The 24,986-nt window shown below is 48.9% G+C and overlaps 1 long non-coding RNA gene across 8 annotated transcripts in view; it reads right to left on the reverse strand.

Moving 5' to 3' along the window:
- LOC112587915 overlaps window positions 1-24,986 on the reverse strand; it is a 236,414-nt gene that overhangs the window by 21,731 nt on the left and 189,697 nt on the right. The gene's annotated exons all lie outside the window — the stretch shown is intronic.

A 24,986-nucleotide genomic window follows, 5' to 3' on the forward strand; every position in this document is an offset into this window, starting at 1 on the left:
AGACACATTAGACCAGTCAACTAGCACCCCATCCTTTGAGACTGAGGTCCCAGCTCTGCAGAGTTTCTTCTCCAAACTTCCAGGTGCTAACAACCCAATCTCTTTCTTTATTCCCCCCACACACCCAAGGGAAGTTGCATCTCTTTCACAGTTATCTGTGTACATTCCCAGTAACCACTTTCTGCCTTTGGGGACCGCCAACTCTTTTTGATCAATTCCCTACACTAAAATCTCTCTGTTAGACTTTGAAAACAAACTTATGGTTACCAAAAGGGAAAGGTGGGGAGGGGGGACAGATAAATTACGAGGTTATGCACATGACAAAGTACATATACAATAGATAATCAACAAGAACCTACTGTGTAACTCTGTAAATTGGTACAGCCACTGTGGAAACAGGATGGAGGTTCCTTAAACAACTAAAAATAGAACTATGATAGGATGCTGCAATCCCACTCCTGGATGTATAGTTGGGAAAAAGCTATAATTCAAGAAGATACATGCACCCAAATTTTCATAGCAGCACTGTTCATACGGAAATAATCTAAATGTCTATTGACAGATGAATAAAGAAGATGTGGTGCATATGCACAGTGGAATATTACTTCGCTGTAAAAAGGAATGAAATAGTGCCATTTGTAGCAACATAGATGAACCTAGAGATTATCCTATTAAGAGAAGTAAATCAGAGACAGACAAACAGCATGATACCACATATGTGGAATCTAAAAAAGGATACAAATGAACTTATTTACAAAACAGAAACAGACACATGAACTTAGAGAACAGATGTGTGGCTACCAAAGGGGAAAGATGGAAGAGGAGGAATAAATTAGGAGGTTGGGACTAACATATGCACAATACATACACAAAATAGATAAGCAACAAGCACCTACTGCAGAACACTGGGAACTCTGCCCAATACACTGTAATAACATACATGGGGAAAGAATCTGGAAAAGAATGGATATACATATAACGGAATAACTTCACTGTACACCTGAAAGGAATACAAATCTGTAAATCAACTATACTCCAGCATTGAAAGAAACAACTCTGTTAAACATAACTGATGTGGGCTCTCTTTTCTGCCTGATCATTGTGCATGGTGGAGGTAAAAGTAAACGCCATCCCTTTTGAGATTCTCACAGTCAGAGCTCCCTTTTTGATTTTGGGCATTCTCTTATTCAACAAAGATGTGTTTAGACTATAATCTCTATGTTGTACATATAGGATGAAGGATTTTATTTTATGTATTTACAGAGGCATACTGTTTATACCTTTGGGGATATGTATAGAACATGACTGGGAGAATACACAGAAAAAGTGGATGACTGCAATTCACTGTGGGAGTTGGGAATTCAAGGTGTTAGATGGGAAAGAGTATTTTGAACATAGCTTTCTGAGGTTTTTAAAAACAAGCCACTTATTACCCTTATATTTTGAAGAAAAAAAAAACTGATTAACACGTATGTCTTCAGCGCTGTCTTCGTGGCAGGCAGAGGGGATATCTTCGGATACACAGATGTTTTTGTCCTCAGCGATGCTCTCCCTGCTCAGCCCAGGCTGACACCATAAACCGACAGTCCCCATACCTAGATTTCCCTTCAGCTCATCTACAGATTCAGAGGGACCTTCTCATAAGCTTAGAAGCTGATGGTAAAATCCTCAATCGTGGTAGCAGCCCTCAGATCACCCTAAAAGAGCCATGCAAGGGATCAGTAAAAATGGGAGTTATCCTTTGCCATGCTGTGTGCATGGGTAGAAACCTAGAAGCAAAGAGAGTTCAAGTAGGAAGGAACCTGGTAGAAGACACGTAGTTGTGCCCCTGCACGCAAACGGGAAGACTCATTTCTTCTCCTCATGTTGGAACCATGCTGTGGAGCACAGCTGACCTCAACCCCAGCTCCAGTGGGGGTCTGACTTCCAAACCCAGGTGATTCTAAGCCCCTTGTCATGGGGATTGGTTTGGGGAACTTGGACTTAAGCCTATCAACTGGAAATCCTAGACTTTTGGAAGTGGTACCCTCTTTCCAGATGTGATGGTCAACATTTTGGATAACTTCTCTAGGTGAGGCTCTGACCCACTGGAACCAATGTAGGCTCAATCCTAACAAACCTGGATCTAAGCAATCAGTTTGTTAGCCACGCTTAATGTCTTCAATATCCCCACTTCTTTCTCCCCGGCTGTGAAGCGTATGGTTGCAGTTGCTGCTGGCAACCCTTTTGTGATCACAAGGCAAGACACCCTGAAGATTAGAAGAATACTCAGCAGAGGGCTGAATTAAGAGCACTTGGTCAGACGATGCCTTTACTGTTTAACCCTACTAGTATGATGTTCTGATACCTTGGGATGGATGGCGTTTTGTGCAGTTGGTTAGTTGCTTGGTTGGTTGGTTTTTGCATCCTCTCTTCTGTTTCCTTACTTCACACATAGTTAAGTTGAGATCCAGAGCAGGGAAGGGCTTCCTCCAAACTCTTATAGCACCAGGACCTCAATCTTTGTTTGCCAGAACAGTGTGCTTCTAATAAGCCATAAAACCTCTTCAACCACACTGTCAGCAGCAACAGGGACTCAATAAATGTTTGTCAAATGAATTAATTGCTGGCTGTGAATGGGATCAGAGGGAAGGGCTGGCAAGGGCTCAGGATAAAGCAAGGGTTTGGAGGGAGGAACGAATGATGTGGAGGGGGACAATGCGGAGAAACCCCCAAGAGTTTATTCTATTTCAGTCACATGGACACATTTGCAGTACAAAAGGCTTTACTAAACTCCAGGCTTTCTGGGGATAAATCTCCACTTGCCACTCTGTCCAGAAACAATAAATATCCAAAGCACAGAAAGCTTTTTGAAGTTTATTATAAAAATAACTGAGAGGGCTCTACAAAGATTTCAAGTGCCAAATCCAATAAAGGACTGGGCTGGTGCAGGGTTCAGAATCTGAGTAGTGCTCCCTAATTCCCCTCAGAACGAGAGGATTCAAAAGGCTGTCCACACTGCAATTAGTGAACAGTCATTCCAACCTCTGCATTCACATGCACTTAAGAAGTTCAAGGCCTGTTCATAGTGGTGGAGTATGAAGGATGGGCTGTCAGAGAGCCCTGGGTTCAAGTCAGCCCATCCCTTAGTGGTTTTGTGGCATCAGGCAAGACAACTTAGTCTTCCCAGAACCTTAGTTTTCCTTATACGTAAAATGGGGGGAAAAAACCAATAGGCTCACTATAGTTTATCTTAGGGCCAGATGTTTCAATATTCAAAAATGTTTAGACTTTAGAAAAGTTATAGGGTCCATGACAATATATTATATAATATCCAAAGGGTTCTGGAGAACACCCTGTAATCAAACACTTTAATGTACATATCAGATCAGATCAGATCAGTCGCTCAGTCATGTCTGACTCTTTGCGACCCCATGAACCACAGCACGCCAGGCCTCCCTGTCCGTCACCAACTCCCGGAGTTCACTCAGACTTATGTCCATCGAGTCAGTGATGCCATCCAGCCATCTCATCCTCTGTCGTCCCCTTCTCCTCTTGCACCCAATCCCTCCCAACATCAGAGTCATTTCCAATGAGTCAACTCTTCGCATGAGGTGGCCAAAGTACTGGAGTTTCAGCTTCAGCATCATTCCTTCCAAAGAAATCCTAGGGCTGATCTCCCTCAGAATGGACTGGTTGGATCTCCTTGCAGTCCAAGGGACTCTCAACAGTCTTCTCCAACACCACAGTACAAAAGCATCAATTCTTCGGCGCTCAGCCTTCTTCACAGTCCAACTCTCACATCCATACATGACCACAGGAAAAACCATAGCCTTGACTAGACAAACCTTTGTTGCCCAAGTAATATCTCTGCTTTTGAATATGCTATCTAGGTTGGTCATAACTTTCCTTCCAAGGAGTAAGCGTCTTTTAATTTCATGGCTGCAATCACCATCTGCCGTGATTTTGGAGCCCAGAAAAATAAAGTCTGACACTGTTTCCCCATCTATTTCCCATGAAGTGATGGGACCGGATGCCATGATCTTCGTTTTCTGAATGTTGAGCTTTAAGCCAACTTTTTCACTCTCCTCTTTCACCTTCATCAAGAGGCTTTTTAGTTCCTCTTCACTTTCTGCCATAAGGGTGGTGTCATCTGCATATCTGAGGTTATTGATATTTCTCCAGGCAACCTTGATTCCAGTTTGTGTTTCTTCCAGTCCAGTGTTTCTCATGATGTACTCTGCGTATAAGTTAAATAAACAGGGTGACAATATACAGCCTTGATGTACTCCTTTTCCTATTTGGAACCAGTCTGTTGTTCCATGTCCAGTTCTAACTGTTGCTTCCTGACCTGCATACAAATTTCTCAAGAGGCAAGTCAGGTGGTCTGGTATTCCCATCTCTTTCAGAATGTCCCACAGTTTATTGTGATCCACACAGTCAAAGGCTTTGGCATAGTCAATAAAGCAGAAATAGATGTTTTTCTGGAACTCTCTTGCTTTTTCCATGATCCAGCGGATGTTGGCAATTTGATCTCTGGTTCCTCTGCCTTTTCTAAAACCAGCTTGAACATCAGGAAGTTCACGGTTCACGTATTGCTGAAGCCTGGCTTGGAGAATTTTGAGCCTTATTTTACTAGCGTGTGAGATGAGTGCAATTGTGTGGTAGTTTGAGCATTCTTTGGCATTGCCTTTCTTTGGGATTGGAATGAAAACTGACCTTTTCCAGTCTTGTGGCCACTGCTGAGTTTTCCAAATTTGCTGGCATATTGAGTGCAGCACTTTCACAGCATCATCTTTCAGGATTTGGAATAGCTCCACTGGAATTCCATCACCTCCACTAGCTTTGTTCATAGTGATGCTTTCTAAGGCCCACTTGACTTCACATTCCAGGATGTCTGGCTCTAGGTCAGTGATCACACCATCGTGAATATCTGGGTCGTGAAGATCTTTTTTGAACAGTTCTTCTGTGTATTCTTGCCATCTCTTCTTAATAGCTTCTGCTTCTGTTAGGTCCATACCATTTCTGTCCTTTATCGAGCCCATCTTTGCATGAAATGTTGCTTTGGTATCTCTGATTTTCTTGAAGAGATCTCTAGTCTTTCCCATTCTGTTGTTTTCCTCTATTTCTTTGCATTGATCTCTGAAGAAGGCTTTCTTATCTCTTCTTGCTATTCTTTGGAACTCTGCATTCAGATGTTTATATCTTTCCTTTTCTCCTTTGCTTTTCGCTTCTCTTCTTTTCACAGCTATTTGTAAGGCCTCCCCAGACAGCCATTTTGCTTTTTTGCATTTCTTTTCCATGGGGATGGTCTTGATCCCTGTCTCCTGTACAATGTCATGAACCTCATTCCATAGCTCATCAGGCACTCTATATATCAGATCTAGGCCCTTAAATCTATTTCTCACTTCCACTGTATAATCATAAGGGATTTGATTTAGGTCATACCTGAATGGTCTAGTGGTTTTCCCTACTTTCTTCAATTTAAGTCTGAACTTGGCAATAAGGAGTTCATGGTCTGAGCCACAGTCAGCTCCTGGTCTTGTTTTTGCTGACTGTATAGAGCTTGTCCATCTTTGGCTGCAAAGAATATAATCAGATTGAGGGAAATATAAACATTTACTGTAAATGGGACGCATGCTCAGTCACTCAGTCATGTCTGACTCTTTGCGACCTCATGGACTATAGCCCGCCAGGCTCCTCTGTTCATGGGATTCTCCAGGAAAAAATCCTAGAGAAGGTTGCATGTCCTCCTCCAGGGTCTCTTTCCAACCCAGAGATTCAACCCAGGTCTCCTGTGTCTCCTGCATTGGCAGGCAGATTCTTTACCACTGAGCCACCTGGAAAGCCCCATAAATGGGATAATTAAGACCATAAATAACTTCATATCACCTTAGTCCAGGACTTGCCACCAACTGAAGCATAAAAATCTTGGTTCTAAGAGTGTTTGGATTGGGGAAATAGGGGTAAGGAACAGGGACTGAAACACTGCAGGCTGTCAGATAATGGAGTGAGGTGAAGCCCACGTAGCACCCAGGGGCTACGCTTCTATTAGTTAGTAACAGGTTAGGCCAGCAGCAGGCTTTTCAGGCTGACTTCCTCCATCTCCACTCCAGATGCGTTTCCAGAGGTTCCCAGGGCTTCCTTGAAACCCGGTTTGGGATCCCTTCGGAGAATCAAGGAGAACAGAGTGCTCATTTGAATAGGTTCAAAGGCTGGTAGCCCTATCTCTGCCACTCTGAAAGGCCAGCCTCGGCAACTGCTCCCTTGAGCTCCTCCAGGGAACCTCAGAGGCAGATGAGAGATGACTTTAAGCAGGGCAGACGGGGAAGTCACTGGCTCTGTGTCTGCCTCCGACTAGGTCCGTGGCCATCGTGAACCAGAGAGACGGGAACTCACTTTCTTTTTCCTCCTAAAACACACTGGTGATGCTCCTGATGTTGCCCTCCCCGCTTTCCCAGGTATCAGTGGGTGGTACCAATGGTGCTGGGAGGAGAGAGAACACTCATTCGAGTCCCAGTTAGTGAAATTATCCATCATTTTAGTTTCTGGCCCTCTGATAGGTAAAAAAAGTACCTTCCTGCCCTGCTACTTGAATTTTCACTTTCCGGCTCTCTATCCCAGTTCGGCATCCTTTCCATGCGTGTCTGTTGATCAGCCATTTGCCAGGTGCCTTCCCAGGACCCAGCACCTTGGTTTCCCTGTGGAAGTGCAGCCCTCTGGGCGTACCTATCCAGCTGGAGCAGAGTAGAACTCTCCCTCCATCATGTTGCATTCCATGTTTCTCTTCGTCCCGCCTCGTGGTTGGATGACTCTGCAGAGGGAATGCAGAGGGCCTTTGAGCTGGGGCACAGGCACAGCGCACCATGCAGTACAGACTTGAGGACCCTCGGAGAAGGTGCTCGCAGACTGCGCTCTGAGCCAGAGCACACACAGGGGCTAAGGATTCTCTGCACCCTGCACTGAGATCAACCAGGTCCACCCAGGTCCGACCCATGGGCAGAGCCTGCACAAGGGAGAGGCAAGCGAGGCACACAGGATGCAAGATTTAAGGAGGCACTTGCCTTCCGGGGCCACCTTGCACTGGGGGACAGCGCCTCCTGAAATTCTGCCCTCGGCACCTTTATCCGCCTCATCTAGCCCCAGGCCAGCCTGGAAGACAGGGATAGGGTCGGGTCCCAAGCAGAAACGACCATCCTGTTGTCTAGAAGAATCTGGTTGAGGAGGAAGTGCTGAGACTGGAGCCCACTCTCCCTCCTTTAGGGCTTTCTGTCCAGTCATTCTCAGTCAGCCCTTTCATGTCTCTGTAAAGTCCTGTGTCAGTCTGCAGGAAACAGAAACTGGCGTAGCTATTTTAAACAGAAAGGGATTGCTACTGGAATTAAAAAAGAAAAAATTAGAAAGGGCTGGAGGAGTGATAGGCTCTTGCCTGAGCCCCCCAGGAATGCCATCCTGATACCACAAAACTGACCCTCCAGGGAGCTGCTGCCTCTGACCCAGCCAGGAAGGTGGGGAGTCAGGAGCTCAGTGTGTTCAGGAACACGGCCTTAATGCTGCAGCCCGAGGCTCAGGAGCCAGAAGCCACAGGGCCATCACCACTGCTCTTCTCGACTCTGATAGGGCTGGAGCTCGAATGCTGAAACAGTGTGGCGAGTGAGCCCGCCCCAGACCTCCGGATCTTGTTTGCCCGCAGAAACCAGCTACAAGCAACAGGAAGGTGGCTTTTGCCTCACTTCTGCTTCCAGATCTCAGCTTCGTGGCATCTAATTAGCAGAACCAAATTCACTAGCAGAAGTCTAGCTGCAAGAGAGTCTGGGAGATGTTGTTTTTATCTTTCTGTACTTTGGAGCAGAGGAAGGCATCTTTGAAGGAGGTGAAAATGGATGCTGAGGGCCAGTGAATGATGTCTCAGTATATTAATAAAAGGCCCTGTAGAGACAAGCCAAGAGAAATGAGGGGCACAAGACCTAATTGTTAGAATGAAGGATCAGGGGTTCAGCCTGGGCTAACCTGGGCAGGGACCCACACCACAGAGCTCTGCCTTCACCAGGCTGCCCACAGTGAGGCTGGGGTGATACTTATTGCCAATCCATTTAGCACCCTCAGGAGAATTAGGCAGTCCAGGGCAGCGTGTGACCAAGTCTCACTTCCCCTCCCCAACCCCAGACTCTGAAATCTCAGGAGACTGAAACTGTAAGTATGTGATCCAGCTCAGGAATGTGCTTCCCTTGGATTTTTACCCTTATTGTCACAACTGTGTTTGAAATCTCCACTTGGTGGATTTGTGTCTGTCTCCAATTCTTTGCTTCATTTTCTCTAAGTGCTTTTCTAGTATCTCTGGCACCAAGATCAGGAAAGAAGTTGGCAGCTGGTCTTATCATTTGGTAGAGTGGTTATGGTGTCCTAGCTGTCTCCACTCCAGTGTTCTTGCCTGGAGAACCCCAGGGACGGCAGAGCCTGGTGGGCTGCAGTCCATGGGGTCGCTAAGAGTCAGACACGACTGAGCAACTTCACTTTCACTCTTCACTTTCATGCATTGGAGAAGGAAATGGCAACCCACTCCAGTGTTCTTGCCTGGAGAATCCCAGGGACGACAGAGCCTGGCGGGCTGCTGTCTATGGGGTCACACAGAGTCGGACACGACTGAAGCAACTTAGCAGCAGCAGCAGCAGCTGTCTCCTGGAGCTCCCCTAGCTCCTTTAAAATCCTGACCAGTGTGGCTGCAACCATGAATCCTTGTTTTACGGATCTCCAAGGCCTCCAACCTTCGCTCCCCACTGTCCCTTTGATCCACACAGCTATAGATGCCACCATGAAGCCCAGCTTCCTCGCCAGCTGCACAAACCAGCTCACCAAAGCAAAAGACGAGATGTCCTAATACCCCAGAGTCACAAACATCCCAAAGTCACACTGTTGTTCTTTTTTTTTTTTAACTTAGAAAAATGGTATAATAAAGTAATATAGAGCTCCATTTTGAGTCCTCAAAGAGACTTCAACTTCACCCCCACTGCACACAGTCCTTCTGGGTTCCACCACTCAACAAACCACCATCTTACCATCAACTCTATCTTCCTCCCTTTTCACTAGTTTTGATGTTTCACCAATTCTTTTTTTGTCTTCCTATTTTATTTTTCATACTCCCCCATCTCAGGAACAAGAGTTAAAAATTTTCCCTTTTCACCTGCAGCCTAGCTTATTATTTGGGAGTTCAGCTGACAACTTTGCCTTCAGAGCCTCTTTCTCTTTCTCCAGTCCAGTGGCTTATCAAGGAAATTTCCCAGACAGTGCCCACTGAGTGTGATATTTTGGTGTCAGCATTAGGACAATAAATGTTTTGCCTCATTGTGTGTATGTGTATAAATTTATGTTGTTATTTAGCAGCTAAATCATGTCTGACTCTCGTGACCCCATGGACAGTAGCCTGTAAGGCCCCTCTGTCCATGGGATTTCCCAGGCAAGAATACTAGAGTGGGTTGCCATTTCCTTCTCCAGGAGGTCTTCCCAATCCAGGGATTGAACCTGAGTCGCCTGCACTGGTAGGCAGATTCTTTATCACTGAGCCACCAAGGAAGCCTGTATACACATTTATATGTATACATAAATATTTTACATACAGGTATAAAAGCATGTCTATCTTCATGCCTTCATACACACACAAAACAGACTTAAGTGGTTCTTTTGGAGGCAGTGGTTTAAATGATGTGCTAATGTCTTCATAAAACCGTAAAATGCCTTGCCTGCCCCTCTCCAGTTCCCCTTCTCCCTCACCCCATTTCTTCAGTTGCGACTCCCAGTGCAGGGGGCACCACACAACACATGAGGTGTCAACCAACAACGGTCACCATGTGAAGCTGGCAGGAAGCTGTGCCTGACTCTGCGCATGTTCTCAGGACACACAGAGCCTGTGTCTCATCTGGGCCATGGGGCCAGCCTCCCCCTGGCTGTGACCTGTGCTTTCTTCTAGAGGAGTCAGTCAAGAAGGGGATGTGAAATGAATCAAGCAGATGTGTCAACACTGGTCTAAAGAAAAGTGCCAGCATTCCACGTCCTCATACACACCTCCCCAACACTCCTGGCCTCCGATGAACATCTATGCCAGGATCTCCCAACCTCAGCAACACGGACACTTGGGCCAGATGATTTGGGCTGTTCTCTCTATTAGGGGATATTTAGAGGCATCCCTAACCTCTAAACACTTGATACCAACAGCACCTTCACCCCCAATTTGGGGGAACCAGAAATGTCTCCAGACATTGTCAAATGTCCTTTGGAAAGCAAAAATTGGCCCGGGTTGAGAATCTGTGTCTACATAGACACATATTGTGTATACAGAAATGTATATACACATGCAAACAATTAAATATTTATATGTCCTTATTTTAAGTTGGCATCTGGTATAAACTTTTCAATCAGCATATGCACAAAACAGAAATGTGACATGTTTTCTTCCTTTTCTCTTAAAAATTAATGTCATCTGTGATAATAGTGACATTTGTAGTAATTAAATAAATATAATCATCTGATATCTTTCTGTGAAGTTGTATTTACCTTAACCAGCAATGAGAAGGGAACTTTTGGATCCTTAATTTATTTCCCATGGTCCTTCCCACAATGACTCCTGACTCCTTGAACTCGGAGAACCCGGATGGACAAATCCAGTGTTGAGTACCATCTACACGTGTCTCTCTCCAGCCATGACAGCCCAGAGAGCCCTCTGAAAACCAGTTTAAAGGGGAAAAGAAGACACACTGAGGTCTCATATATCCCCAATTATGCAAGAGTACTTTCTAATTTAGTCCAAATGCAGTCTATTAGTCAGGAGCAAAGGCTATGGTGAGGAGCAAATATCATTTTATAAATGAGGAAAAGTGAGACTCACAAAGATTGTGATTTCTCTAAACTGTGCAACAATTCAGTGACCTAACTGGGACTGGAAGTTGGGTACCTTGACTCCAAAAGTGGTTCTTCTGGTCCACTGCAAAAACCTTAGCTCCACAGAGCTCAGAATATCACTGACATGAAGGTAGGATGAGCGCGACTTGTGCGTGTCTACAAGGATCAAACCGGCATCTCTTGTGTCTCCTGCATTGGCAGGTGGGTTCTTTACCACTAGCATCACCTGGGAAGCCCCTCAACCTGTGTGTGCATGCCAAGTCATTTCAGTTATGTCTGATTCTTTGTGGCCCCATGGACTATAGCCCACCAGGCTCCTCTGTCCATGGGTTTCTCCAGGTAAGAATCCTGGAGTGGGTTACCATGCCCTCCTCCAGGGGATCTTTCTTACCCAGGGATAGAACCCCCATCTCTTATGTCTCCTGCACTGGCAGCCAGTTTCTTTACCACTAACACTACGTGGGAAGCCCCTCACAGTCTGTACACTTCATCAAAGGAAGCTTTGCTTCAAGAGAGACCAGGAATGCGAAATGCAAAGAGAAAAGATAGATTCAAGTAGGTTTTTAATGCTCATAGCAGAAATAAATTCTTGAAAGTTAATGCTTTTGATTTTCAGAACTGTATTTTAAGTTCTACATACCTAATTTTTAGCTTAGCAGCAAAGCGCTGAAGGAACTGTGCTGTCGAGTGTAGATTGGGGAAAGGATAGGTGGAAGCTAAACTCCCAGCTGCCGGAGATTAACTATGAATCAGCAAAGTGGGTGGGGGTGGGTGGGAGGCAGCGATGAGAGCAGGAAAAATGAGAGCGAAAATTGCTCAGTCGTGTCCAACTCTTTGTGACCCCATGGACTATACAGTCCATGGAATTTTCCAGGCCAGAATACTGGAGTGGATAGCCTTTCCCTTCTCCAGGGGATCGTCCCAACCCAGGGATCGAACCCAAAAGGGTACTGCTAATGTTCCAGGCTGGGAAAAGGAGCCACGTTCCTGAGTCTCTTGAGTTTCAAATCTCAGTGGGAGAAGAAGTAATAAAATCAGTCTCTAAAATGTTTGAGAGTTGAGAAGGGAAGGGCCTTGCGATGCAGCAAACCTTGGAGAAGGACACCTGTCCAGGGGAGGAGCACAAGGATATGGACCCAAGAGTCCCACCCCACCCAGCCTGGTGCAGAAATAGATGGGTGTTTCCATGCCAGCAGAGAGCAGATGGGCTACCTGAGAAGCAAAGTCTCCTCCTAGGGGACTCTCAGCAAAAGGAAGGGATGCCCTATGGCATCAAACGAGGACACAGTCATGTCCCAGCTCATGTGGGAGACAACTGTCCAAAGACCAGACTGGATGGCAAATCTCAGCAGACACCAGTGGGAATGGAGGCTGACAAATGTGCCTCACTGGAGTAAGGACTGATGGATGACAGCGGAGGTGGAAAAGAACATGTCCAACAAATATCCAGGGACTCGTTCTGATTGGACCAGCCCATGTCACATGCCCAACCCCACTGAACCAATCACTGTGGCCAGAGGAGTGCTCATTCTGATTGGTTGGGGCTTGAGTTGTAGGATCCACTCCCAGAGTTGAGGCTGTCTCAACCAGACTTTGTGAACCAAAGTAGGGAAGGATACTATGCTATGCTATGCTAAGTCGCTTCAGTCATGTCCGACTCTGTGTGACCCCATGAACCCTACATAAAACTGGGGCTTTTGTTAGAAGAAGAAATAAATTCATAGGGAGATGGACAAATGTCCATGAAAGAAGGTATTTGAAGAAGTCTCAGCGGGACTGCAAATATTATGTTTGCTTAGCAAGTCTGCATTCTCATTTTCAGGCTCACATGATCGCTAAGCAGAATGGGAGCAAGGGCTTCACTCCATTTCCCACTTTAACTCTGAGAGATAAAGTGGAGAAAAATATCCATCTGTCAGGTTTGCCCAGATGAGAAGTTACTTCCTTGTAAAGCTGTAGGATGAGCCAGCCAGAGGATTCATCCCCGGTGGACATGGAATTTGATGCCAGCCTACCTGGCCTTTGGGCTTCCCTGGTAGCTTAGCTGACAAAGAATCCACCTGCAATGCAGGAGACCGTGGTTTGATTCCTGGGTCATGAATACATCCTGGAGAAGGGATAGGCTACCCACTCCAGTATTCTTGGGCTTCCCTGGTGGCTCAGACGGTGAAGAATCCTCCTGCAATGCAGGAGACCTGGGTTCGATCCCTGGGTTGGAAGATCCTCTGGAGAAGGGAACCACTACCCACTCCAGTATTCTTGCCTGGAGAATTCCATGGACAGAAGAACCTGGCAGGCTCCAGTATATGGGGTTGCAAACAGTCAGACATGACTGAACAACTTTCGCTTTCATCTGGCCTTCATGCTGGAAGGCTTTGGTTGGGAGTCCTATGCTTGAGGCCTGCTTCGATCAGTGCTGATGGTGCCATGATCTGATCTTTGGGAAGCCAGCTCTGTGGCCCCAAGAGGCCACACAGCAGAGCCCACATCCCTCTATCGAGATTGTCTGGGTTCATGCTGGTGTCCTAATCACTGAGCCTTAAGCAGGTGAGCACAATTGCCCAAGGACCAAGCACTGGTACCAGAACCGGGATGTGCACCCATACTTACGCAGTTCTCTTTCCATGGCTGCTGTTGCTAGGAGTGTTGTCCAGACCCTGACTCTCAATCCCACTCAATTTTATGGAACATGGTAGAGGTGCCCCCTTACTGCATAGCAGGCACATGCAGATGAGGAAAAGGAAGCTATGCAGGCTGCCCATGTCACTCAGCTAAGTAGGGGAGGTCTTAGGAGAAGCCAGAGCTTCCCCTGACTCTTAGTCCCATGCTCTGTGCTCTGCCTGTGTTTGCACTCCTGGCCTTGCATCCCAAGTGGACCAACCAACTAGGGTCCTGGTTGAAGCAGACTTAAAGCCATGAGCCAAGTGTCGGCATTTCTATGTCCCCAAGCCAGCACCTGAGCTCAGGGCCCACACACAGAGGTCTGAGTGCACACCTTCTTGGAGAAATGACCCTGGTCTATACCCTCAGTACCCAAAGTGTGGTCATGGACCAGCAGCCTTAGCCTCACCTGGGCCCTTTAAGAAATGCAACAACTCAGGTACCTCCCAGAATCAGGGTTTTTAATTTGACAAGACTACCAGGGGATTCTTGTGCGTATTTGAGAAAAGCTGGTCTATCTACCTTTACTGGAACTTGTTTCAGCCTCAAAATCTTCTAATCTACAGGCCGTTCCTATGCTTTGCTGCTGCCTTAAATACCTTCATTACTGCGCTAGTGAGTTTACACTTGGGATTTCCTAAAATGCAGCTGGCCCTCACGTGCCTGAAGATGGTATTTGCACTCCAGTATCCAAGAAAGCGAGTTAGGGAAGTTATGGTCCTGTGATGCCATCAATACTCAGAGAAGGAGGTTCACTCTTGGCTGCTGTAACTTTCGTTCCTCCATCATCTCTGGTACGTGATGCCTGCTTGCCTTGCCCCTTAAATATTGTCTTTGTAAAGAAACCTATGCACAAACCCATCATGGCTGGAGCTCTGTTTCGCCAGGACCCAGCTTCTCTGTTTCTGTGAAGCACCACCTTCCTGGATCAGAGGAGACCAACTTCCCCCTTTCACTATGGTTCTTCTCCTCCAGTGCAATTTAATCACCTTTTAAACAGTCCCCATTTTTCAATAAATGGTAAAATACTGGTTTCTCTTCTCGTCCTTCTTGCCTGAGTCTGTAACAGCTGGTACACATATTATAGAGAATAGCAGGAATCAGTCATACAAAATCTTGGTGAAAAAGAAGAAAGAAAATAGAAAAGCTTTCATCTTCCCTCTATTTAGCACAAAACTATAAGGGGTGGAACACTTTCTAAATCCTCAGCAAGGGAGTATCCCATGCTCACCATGAGTCCTTGGGAAGGTGGACAGATGTACGTTGACATTACTTGGTAGGAAGGGGTGGCAGGGCCATTTGACCACGTGTGCTATCACCAAAGAACTAAAATTTTTTAAAAAAAAGACAAAATACGGTGACCACCTCATTGCCATTTCTGTATTATTCGTTGATGGAATTTAACATAAAATACTGCTGACCCAGCTGAAATCGTCAGAATTTGAAGTCTGCATCAAATCCTCATGCGCCATATTTTTGACTTGCAAATGCCTCCAAGAATAGCTGGAGTGTCCTTATTAAGCCCGGCTTGTGATGCATCCGTACTTCGCGCCGTCTGCTCCGGCACTGTATAATTCATGGACTTGCCTTATGAAGTTAGGGAGGGATTGAAAACTGTGACCGGCCCATGAACCCAAGCTGACACTTCCATTATTTTATAAGGAACACAGAGAAAGCGGAAACTTGACCCATCTCTCAGTTCCATCCAACCTGCAGTGTCACCAAGTCCACCTTGCTTCATCCAGGTCCCAGGTCCATCCATCTGCGTGGAATCTGGGGTCATCAGATTAGGGGGACAGAAGACTTAGGCCCATCCTTCACTGGGCATGACTCACCATCTTTGGTGACTATGCGGCAGCTCAGAAAACAAGCCCATAGCCTGTGGTCTCTGGGGTTGGGTTTAAATAATTTAAACTAGAAAGGGAAACCCAATCATGGTCATCAGCACCGTAGTTAGCATATGTGGGCTCTTCCAGCCTGCAAGACCCTGGATCCACCACCTCATCTGAGCCACACAGCAAATTAGAAATTATCAACTCAATTTACAGAAGAAGAAATTGTGGCTGAGAGGCTGGTCTAATGCCATATAGATATTCACAAAAAAAGCCTGGATTCAAACAGAGGTCTGTTGGGCTCCAAAGCCCATGTTTTTAGTCAGTGGTCACCAAATGGGGTGCATAATCCCCAGGCTGGACATTGGCAAATGGGAAGAAATAGTAGGCTGGGAAGAAAAGTATAGGAATGTTATTTACATTTTAAAATTGCATTTCAAATGATCCATATCTGTACATGTTCATTGTATACATAATATATTATTACATTTGAATGTGCATAATGAATAAACAATATACATACATATACTGCTGGAGGTGGGATCTGTTTTTTTCTTGATAGTTAGGCAGAAGTTGACAAGTTTAGAGACCACTGCTCTTGGCTCCTTCCTGTCCTGACCCCTCCCTGCCCAGGGGATCCAAAAAGGAGGCCCTCACCTGAGACCCCTGTAGCTGCAAACATAACATCTCCAGCCTGCCCTCCCAGGGAGGAGTGAAGAAACAGATGGAAGTGAAATTGAAGACCACTTGTTATTTGCATTTTGACCTCTGTGCTGCAGCCCCTCTTTTGTGGGCATGAGGGGCTTTTTTGAGGGGTCTTGCACCCTCAGGAGGGGCAGTCCTGAGTTGGAAGACTGAGGCTCCATTCCCAGGTGGAGATGAGCCTCCTTGTGTGGGGTTTCCTAAAGCTGACCCAACTAGAGGACAGACAGACACACCTGCACTGCTGACCTGTGTCCTCTGACTGTGACGCTTCCCTTCCCTAGGTCTCATACCTGCACATATGTGCTCTGAAGGTTATAAAAGAGGGCCACCTGTCCCAGGGCACGGGGCCCACAAGAGCTGGCTGGCCTTGATAAGAAAGAGGCCCCTGTGTAAAGAGCAGGTTCTGAGCATCTCCAGGGCAGAAGACAGGCTGTGCAGGCAGTGGCTGTGATCCCATTATTGATTCTCCAGGGGACCTAATGAGCTAGATGACATGAACACCCTAGGAAAGTCAGAAGAGCTTTCTGAATGAGCCTCCTGTTCCTCCTTATAGTCCTGTCATCACTTACACAGCATGGCAGGATGGTGAGGGTTCGCATTCATTTAGAAGGCATTTCCTGGGCACCTTCAGGGCTAGGCACTGCAGTTCCAGCACAGATCAAAAACCCACAGTCTAAGGGGGGTTTCCACTGTCGTGGAGGAGACGGAAAAGCAGCAAGGAGCAATCTGATAAAAATTACCCCCGGGAGTTCGGGATCAGCAGATGCAAACTACTATATATAGGATGGCTAACCAACAAGGTCCTCGTGTATAGCACAGGGAACTAGATTCAACATCCTGAGATAAGTCATAATGGAAAGAATATGTATATATATACATACACATATATATGTATAACTGAGTCACTCTGCTGTACAGAGGAAATTAATACAACATTGTAAATCAACTATTGTTGTTCAGCCGCTCAGTCGTGTCTGACTCTTTGCAACCCCATGGACTGCAGCACGCCAGACTTCCCTGTCCTTCACCATCTCCCCGAATTTGCTCAAACTCACATCGGTGATGCCATCCAACCATCTTGTCCTCTGTCGTCTCCTTCTCCTCCTGCCTTCAATCTTTCCCACCATCAGGGTGCTTTCCAATGAGTTGGCTCTTCACATCAGGTGGCCAAAGTATTTGAGCTTCAGCCTCCGTCCTTCCAATCAATATTCAGGATTGATTGCCTTTAGGATTGACTGGTTTGATCTCCTTGCAGTCCAAGGGACTCGCCAACACTACAGTTCAAAAGCATCAATTCTTTGGCACCCAGCCTTCTTTATCAACTATACTTAATTAAAATTAAAAAAAAAAACAAATAACTCCTGCTGTACATATGTGCTCTGAAGATTATAAAAGAGGGCACCTGCCCTAGTGCACAGGGTCCACAAGAGCTGGGTGGTCTTGATAAGAAAGAGTCCCCTGTGAAAAGAACAGGTTCTGAGCATTTCCAGGGGAGAAGACAGGCTTGGCTTATTTAATGGGACAGAAAAAAGGCTGGAGTAGCTGAAGCAAAGGGAAGAAGTCAGCTGCTGGCAGGAGAGGCCAGGTGAGTGGGTAGGAGCAAATAGAACCATAAATCTAGCAGTGTTGCTACAGGGAGGACTCTCTGACCCACTCCTAACCTCCCCCAGGTGATGATGCAGCGCAAAGAAGAAAATTCGGAGCTTTGAGCACTCCAGCCTCCGACAGGCCCACACTCCCCTTTGAGAGGCTTGCATGGTTTGAGAACCCAAGGGAGATGTTGCCACTGAAGACTGAGGATTGGGGAGCTAGCTAGAAGCTTAGATTGTGCAACAGGGCCTCCCCATCCCACCTCCTGATGGTGACTTGAGCGGCTTCCTCCTCCATCGGAACCAGGGTCTTGCAGTTGACACTTGGGGGCTGAGGCCTGACTGGCAGGCTGTGTGTCTGCAGCAAGTGTCTGGCCAGTACTCTGCTTCAGCGCCCCCCAACCCCTTGGCCATGAAGCCTAGAGTTCACCTCACAGAGCCCCTTGCTGCTCAGAACGGGCGGCAGGGGAGGCCAGTGCATTCTCTGAGTTCCCTGCTTCCCTCTGGGCCTCTGGAGGCACCACGGAACCTGGCTCAGCACTCAGGATGAACAGCCTGGAGGCGGGGCGGGGGCACGCTGGGAGTGGAGTTCTCACAGCTACCACCCACGGCTAGCGACGCAAAGGCAAACAGGCCCCCATGTGCCATCCGCTAGAGCCAGGCCCCCGCACATATGGGGCGCAGGGGAGGCAGGCGCCACAAGGAGGGGAGGGCCAGCTGGTAGCTGGGGGTGGGGGCCACCCCGGAGACGCCCCTGACAGGAGCGAGCTGATGAGAGCGGTCACCGCCTCCTCTGTGCACACCCACATGTCAGGTCTCCTGCCGGATGCTTGATGCTCAGAACTCAGCCCCTGCCCCAAACTTCACTCAGTGAGTCTGAGGCTCGGGGTCATGGCCACCCCCACTTTATGGATGTGGATGCCAAGGCCCAAAGAGGTGAATTAAGAGTCCAAGGTCTAGGAAGCCGCAGACAGGGGATGTGAAATCCACTGGCCTGCTCCATGGCCCGTGCTGCCCCTGTCACGTTGCTGCCTTCTCAAGGCCTTGAGTGTTTGCTGACCATCCCTTGGGACCAAGCCCTGGGTCATCTGCAGGGCATAAACAAGGACAGGCTCTTCAGAGTCAGTGGACTTAGCGCTGAATCACAGAGACAAGACGGCACCCAGGAAACATTCTAGAATAAAAGAATTTGTTGTTGTTGCTCACTCGCTCAGTCATTTCCAACTCTTTCTGACCCCGTGGATTGCAGAAAGCCAGTCTTCCCTGTCCTTCACTATTTCTTGGAGTTTGCTAAAACTCATGTCCGTTGAGTCAATGGTGCCATCCAACTATCTCATCCTCTGCTGCCCCGTTCTCCTCCTGTCCTCAATCTTTCCCAGCATCAGGGTCTTTATGGGGTTGAATAAGGGAGAACAGTGCATTGATCTTGGGAATCCGACAAACGTGGTTTGGACCTGAGCTCTCTGAATCTCAGTCTCCTCATCTGTAAAATGCGGAGAAGGCAATGGCAACCCACTCCAGTATTCTTGCCTGGAAAATCCCATGGGCGGAGGAGCCTGGTAGTCGGGAATCGGACATGACTGAGCGACTTCACTTTCACACATTGGAGAAGGCAATGGCAACCCACTCCAGTGTTCTTGCCTGGAGAATCCCAGGGACGGGGGAGCCTGGTGGCTGCCATCTCTGGGGTCGCACAGAGTCGGACACGACTGAAGCGACTTAGCAGCAGCAGTGTCTGTAAAATGAGCCCTTCACAAGGTGGTCCATTAGGATCCTGAGAGCGCCTGCACAGTATTTGGCAAGGACAGCTCAGCTGGTAAAGAATCCACCTGTAATGCACGGGACCTGGCCTCAATGCCTGGGATGGGAAGATCCCCTGGAGAAGGGAACGGCTACCCACTCCAGTATTCTGGCCAGGAGAATTCCATGGACTGCATAACCCATGGGGTCACAAAGACTCGAACACAACTGAGCGACTTTCACTTCACTTCACTTCATGAAGGTTTCCTGGGTCATGAAGGTTTCCTTGCTTCCTCCTTATCCTTCTTTTCTTTTTCCAGCCCTCAAAATAAGTGTATTAAGACCTTGGAGAAGAAAGCACTCCAGGTAGGCTTCCTGGAGGGGCGGGGACCTGGGTCTCCACTGTGGCATCTGATCTCAGCTGAGGTGAAGGTATAATTGCTCTGAGCTTCAGTTTCCGCATGTGTAAAATGGGAATAATCGTCACTACTTTCTAAATAACCATGCACCTAAAGGTGATCAGCAGACTGTCACTGTCATGGAGGAGAATTAGGAGCTAAGAGCCCAGAGATTTGGGCTCCAGGCAGAGCTCTGCCATTGTGGTGTGACCCTGAGCAGGTCATGCTCCATCTCTAAAATTTTGCTTCCTCATCTGTGAAGTGGGACTGGGTGAAAGTCACTGGGTGAGTCACACAGCCTCTGTGGGATCCCTACTTCCTCCAGAATTAAATGGCCTGGTTACAGCTCTCCAAAGTTTCCTCTGGAGTTTAAAGTCCCCTGATGCTTGGGTCCTAAGCTAGGGCCCAGCCTGTCCCAATGTCCTCCCCACACCACATGCCAGCCAAGATTCCGCACCCGCAGGGAACAGTATTCATGTCCAGGATGGGCAACGAATGCTTTGGGCCATGTCTTCTTCCCAGATGGCCTTGGTGAGAAACAAGAGGGACAGAAAACAAAGAGGAATTTGCTTTGGAAAAAAACCCCAAGACAGAAATCAAGGTCTCCCAGCTGGCTGATGGCAGAGTCCTGTTCCCTGCAGAGGCACCTCAGCCTACTCCCTGCCTGGGCTGGGGGCGGGGCAGGCCAGGATGTTGGTGGAGACCAGCCCCAGTCCAGACAGGGTGCTCCGACCACACAGCTGGTCACACGTCAGGGTGAGCCGAGGTCGATTTCTGACCTGTGGTTAGAAGCAGATGGCATAAGGGCAAAAACCAGGCAGGGAGCCACAGATGGGCCCTGGGCATGGAAAGCCTCCTCACTCTTGTTTTCTTGCTTTCTGGAGTGCATTACTCTCTACAACCCTCCCACACCCACACCCTCAGTCAGGGACCAGTTAAATCGGATCCTTCCTAGACAATGGTCTACAGCTCACACAGCGGGGCTTTGGGATGGGATGTTTGCCAAGGTTCAGGGCTTGAGATACCTCCTGCTACCTGGAGGGCTCCTTGGAGGAGAAGGTCTGGAGAACTGAGGCAGAATTTCCCTAGTCTCTAGAATGAAGCTGTTTTGCAGGGAGTTTCCTCCAGCACTCCTCCCCACCATCCCTTCCAGGAGGCCCTCCATCAGGAGGTGGGGCCATGGCCAGAGAAGGAAAGTGAGGGGTGGGGCTGGGCAGGAGCCAACTGGGTCAGGAGGACATAGACCAGGGGCAGAGCCAGCTAATGGGGCTGCACATCCCAGCCTGACCCAGCTGTCTCTCTCCCTCCTCTCCTTCCTTCTTTCCTCGTCTCTCCCCACAGACTTTAAAGGAGCACCGACTACAGGTCAGCCTGAGTCACTGTGTTGCTCTTTGGTCATTAAGTCAAGTCCGACTCTTTTGCAACCCCGTGGACTGCGGCCCGCCAGGCTCCACTGTCCATGGGATTTCCCAGGCAAGAAGACTGGAATGGGTTGCCATTTACTTCTCCACTGAGTCACTGCATACACGGCAGTAAATGAAACAGGCATGGCTATCTCATGCTCTAACTCCACCCTCCGCCTGCTCTCTTGCTGGCAGGAGAGGTGGTGGGATCTATGGAGGGCAAGGCCAGAGAGGGTGACCACCCCTGTCCCCATTACCCAGATGTGATCACTTCCCACCCAGGAAGGAGCCTTGCTCGAGGGTGCCCTTCTTAGGACCATGCCTCCAGCCTTGAAGGGCTAAGAGGGCCCTGGCAGGGTACATGGACTCCATCCAGTGGATGTCCCCAGGATGCCTGTGGGCATCCGGCACTGTGTCAGACTGCGGGGACATGTGGTGAGTCAGGCTCCATCTGGGGGTGGGGTGCACACACACACACACACACACACACACACAGCTGATTCACTCTGCCGGCTGTGCAGGGAGCTGGGGAGGCCCTGGAGACAGAGCCCAGACACCCTTGTCCAAGGGGCTGCCCCAGCCAGACTTGAGGAATGCCCAGCCATCTTCCACACTGTGGAGGGCACAAGCCACCTGAGGACCGGGGTACCGTTTGCTCACTTCCCCCACCCCACCTGCGTGTTGATGTGGATCCCAGAGCTGATGACGTGGGGGCTGCCTCCACTTCTGCTCCGGAGTTGAGAGTGAAAGAGGAGGGGGCTGAGACTTGTCTAAGCTGCCAGCCTTTCACTTGTCTACCCTCTGCCCCTGCCTGGCTCCCTCCCACCTCTAGTCTCCTCCCCAACCCTCAGCACCCTCATACCTCCGCCATCCCAGGCTCCAGTTATTCAGGACCAAAGGAGCAGAATGGTACAATGGAATTCCAGGACAGCACGGCAGAAGGAAGTGTTCTGGATAGAGTAAGTCTGGCAGGGTCATCCCTCGCATGGATGTCCTAGGGTGCTTACAGGACTACAGTGAGCAGAGCATGGTGAGGCCCAGAGACGCACAGCACTTTGCCCAAAGTCACACAGCAAGAAGGGGCAGCCCTTGGTTTGGAGCCCAGGTCTCTGCCTCATCTCAGACTCCATCCACCCTTCCAAGTGGGTGCCCCTCTACAGATTCCATTCCCCACTGGATGTCCAGGCCTGTTGCTGCTCCTACAGCTTAGAGAGAGGCTGGGAGAGGAGGGGAGTGTAGTGCAGAGGGGAGGAGGGAAAATGGAAAGTGCCAGCTGATTCAGATTTCTAAATGTCATGTTATTCCAGGCGCATTCTCGCTTGGCCACCACCTTCATCCACCCCCCGCTTGCCATCTTGAGGACCGGCTGCAGAGTGGCTGGTGGGGGGAGGGCTGTGAGACCGTGGTTCGGGGCTGCGTTTCTGCCCTGCCCCTTGGATCAGTGGTGGGGTGAGCACTGTCCTGGGAGCCAGGAGACCTGGGTTCTAGCCCTGGCTCTGGACTGGTGTCTGTGGGTCCTGAAGCTGACTGTACATTCCTCTTAAGATGGGAAGGACCCGCAGTTCCCAAGCCTGGCTGCATCTCAGGATCACCTTAAAACAAAACAAACCAGATTCTTAGGTGACTCCCCTAGAGATTCTGATTCATAAAGACAGGGGTCTGGGAATCTGTTTTTTTAAAGCATCTCCCCAGCAGCCCCCTTAACCTAGTCTACTGAGGGGTGCTCAGGTACACAGTTTTATTCAGATTCTAATTCCTCTTCAGTACCTGCTCACCTCCTCCAGAAAGCCCTCCTAGATTTGCCCACCCCATCTGTCATCTCCAGTCCTCATCACTCCTGGCCCTGCTCTCTACTCATGTTCATCTACTGCTCCCCAAAGGCATTTTGTCCTCCATGCATCTGTGTGCAGGTGTGTGCCTGTGTTTCCTATGTGAGTTCAACAAAGTTAGCCTCCAGACAGCACAGAGGAAGGCGCTCAGCCCTGGAGCCGGCTAGCCCCGGGTTCCCAGCTGTACTCTGTGGCCGAAGGTTGGGAGATCCTGGAGAAAAGACTTAACCTCTCCAAGCCTCAAGGTCCACAGCTCTGAGATGGGCCTAAAGAGACATTACCTCACTGGGCCGCCCTGAGCTGCCCTGAAGGGAGACGTGCAGGCATTCATCACGGGTCCTGGTGGGGAGGGGAGGGGGCAGGACAGCTGGGTTAACAGCAGAATGCTCCCGGAGCGGCCTGACTCCCTGGGAAGCCAGCCACCCTTGTGCGTCTGCAGGAGTGCGCTAGCATGCTTGGGTCCTCAGAGAAGAGCAGGGTCACTCAGAGTTCCCACAGAAAACAGAATCCCCCAGATGGTTCAACTAAAGAGACGCCAATGGAGGGACCACTGACGGGAGGGCAGGGTGAAGGGAAGCTGAAAGCGTGGTGAGGCTCCTAGAGACCAGCGATGACAGATGGCTGTTAGCATCCAAACCTCAAGAGCTAGGAACCGGTGGTATCACCAGAGCCTGCCAGGAGCTGGAGCCATGGAAGAGGGTTCCACCCCTCAAGAGCAGCAGGCCAGCGGGAGGCAGCCGTTCCCCAGACACAGCATCCTGGTAGGGAGAAGCAGAAAAGAAGTAGCCTCCCACCCTGCCTTCTCATTCTAGTACCTTCTATAGGCCAAGTCCAGGCAGTGGCAGCAGCCTCTAGTAGTCCCCTCCTGGGACACGGAGCAGGACAGAGAAGGCAGAGAGAGTCTTGCAGACAAGGGGGGAGAGCAGAGGGACAGAGGACAACCAGCTCTCGGGCAGCCTGGCAGTCACGTACTTTCTCCACTGTACAGGCGAGGGGGTGGTGGGCAGAGGGGTGGGAGGACACCTGATACAGCCCCCTCTCTGCCACAAAGCCACAGGGCAACATCAGCAAGCCACCTTCCCTCTCCAGGCCTCGCTCCTCCTCTGTAAACCGTCAGGGCTAAACCAGCTGTCCTGGACTACGTCTCCCAATTCTGACCTGAGATTTTTCCTCTTCTGCCTTTTCTAGGAGGGAGAGAGAGGCCCTCTCGACAGGAAAATGGGCTGGGAGAAGAAGGGAGCTTAGCAAATGGAAAATTAATTCTGGGCGGTAAAGAGCAGAGGCTGTTATTTGTGATGTATAACTTACTCTTTGTGTCAAACTGTGTACTGCGAATATCAGTGGGATGGCAAGAAACCCGAGATCTATTACTTAGAGTTTAATCTGTTCTCCGTGTTGGAGAAGGGAGAGGGAGGAGGGAAGAAGACTACAACTTTAATCACAGGCCCAACTCGAGATGTCAAGCTGCTCTGGGGTGCGCTAGTAAAATGATGTCGTATTACAGCCCTCCCAGACAGCGCCCCGCACCACAGCTTCAGCTGCCGAGCCGTAAATTAGCACACCTACTTCACGCTCTTCAGGTAAAACCGGTAATTTAGCTGAAAAATACACACACACGCACACAGAGCGTGGGAAGGGGGGAGCTTAGGAGAGGGGGCTGCTCCCCTTGAGCAAGGAATAGCTAAAAAAAACTTGTGCAAAGACAGAGGAAATGACACGTGGGCTGCACCTCCCGTCACGGCGCGTGGGCTCCGGGTGCAAGCCTGACGGGGGCCCACCTTGCTTTCTACCTGCCTCGGTGCCTCCCCCCACCCCCTGCACCCCTTCTCGCCATGAAGCGTAAATTACATGCTGACACCTTTAATTTGTGCAAAGGATGCCTGGCTGCGCCTGGCACCAGCAGCCGGCTGCTATAATAAGGTCAATCTATATTCACTGTCGCAGCGCTTGATGTGCC

Source organism: Bubalus bubalis, chromosome 11 (assembly GCF_019923935.1).
Source record: "Bubalus bubalis isolate 160015118507 breed Murrah chromosome 11, NDDB_SH_1, whole genome shotgun sequence".
In the NCBI taxonomy this organism is placed as follows: Eukaryota; Metazoa; Chordata; class Mammalia; order Artiodactyla; family Bovidae; genus Bubalus; species Bubalus bubalis.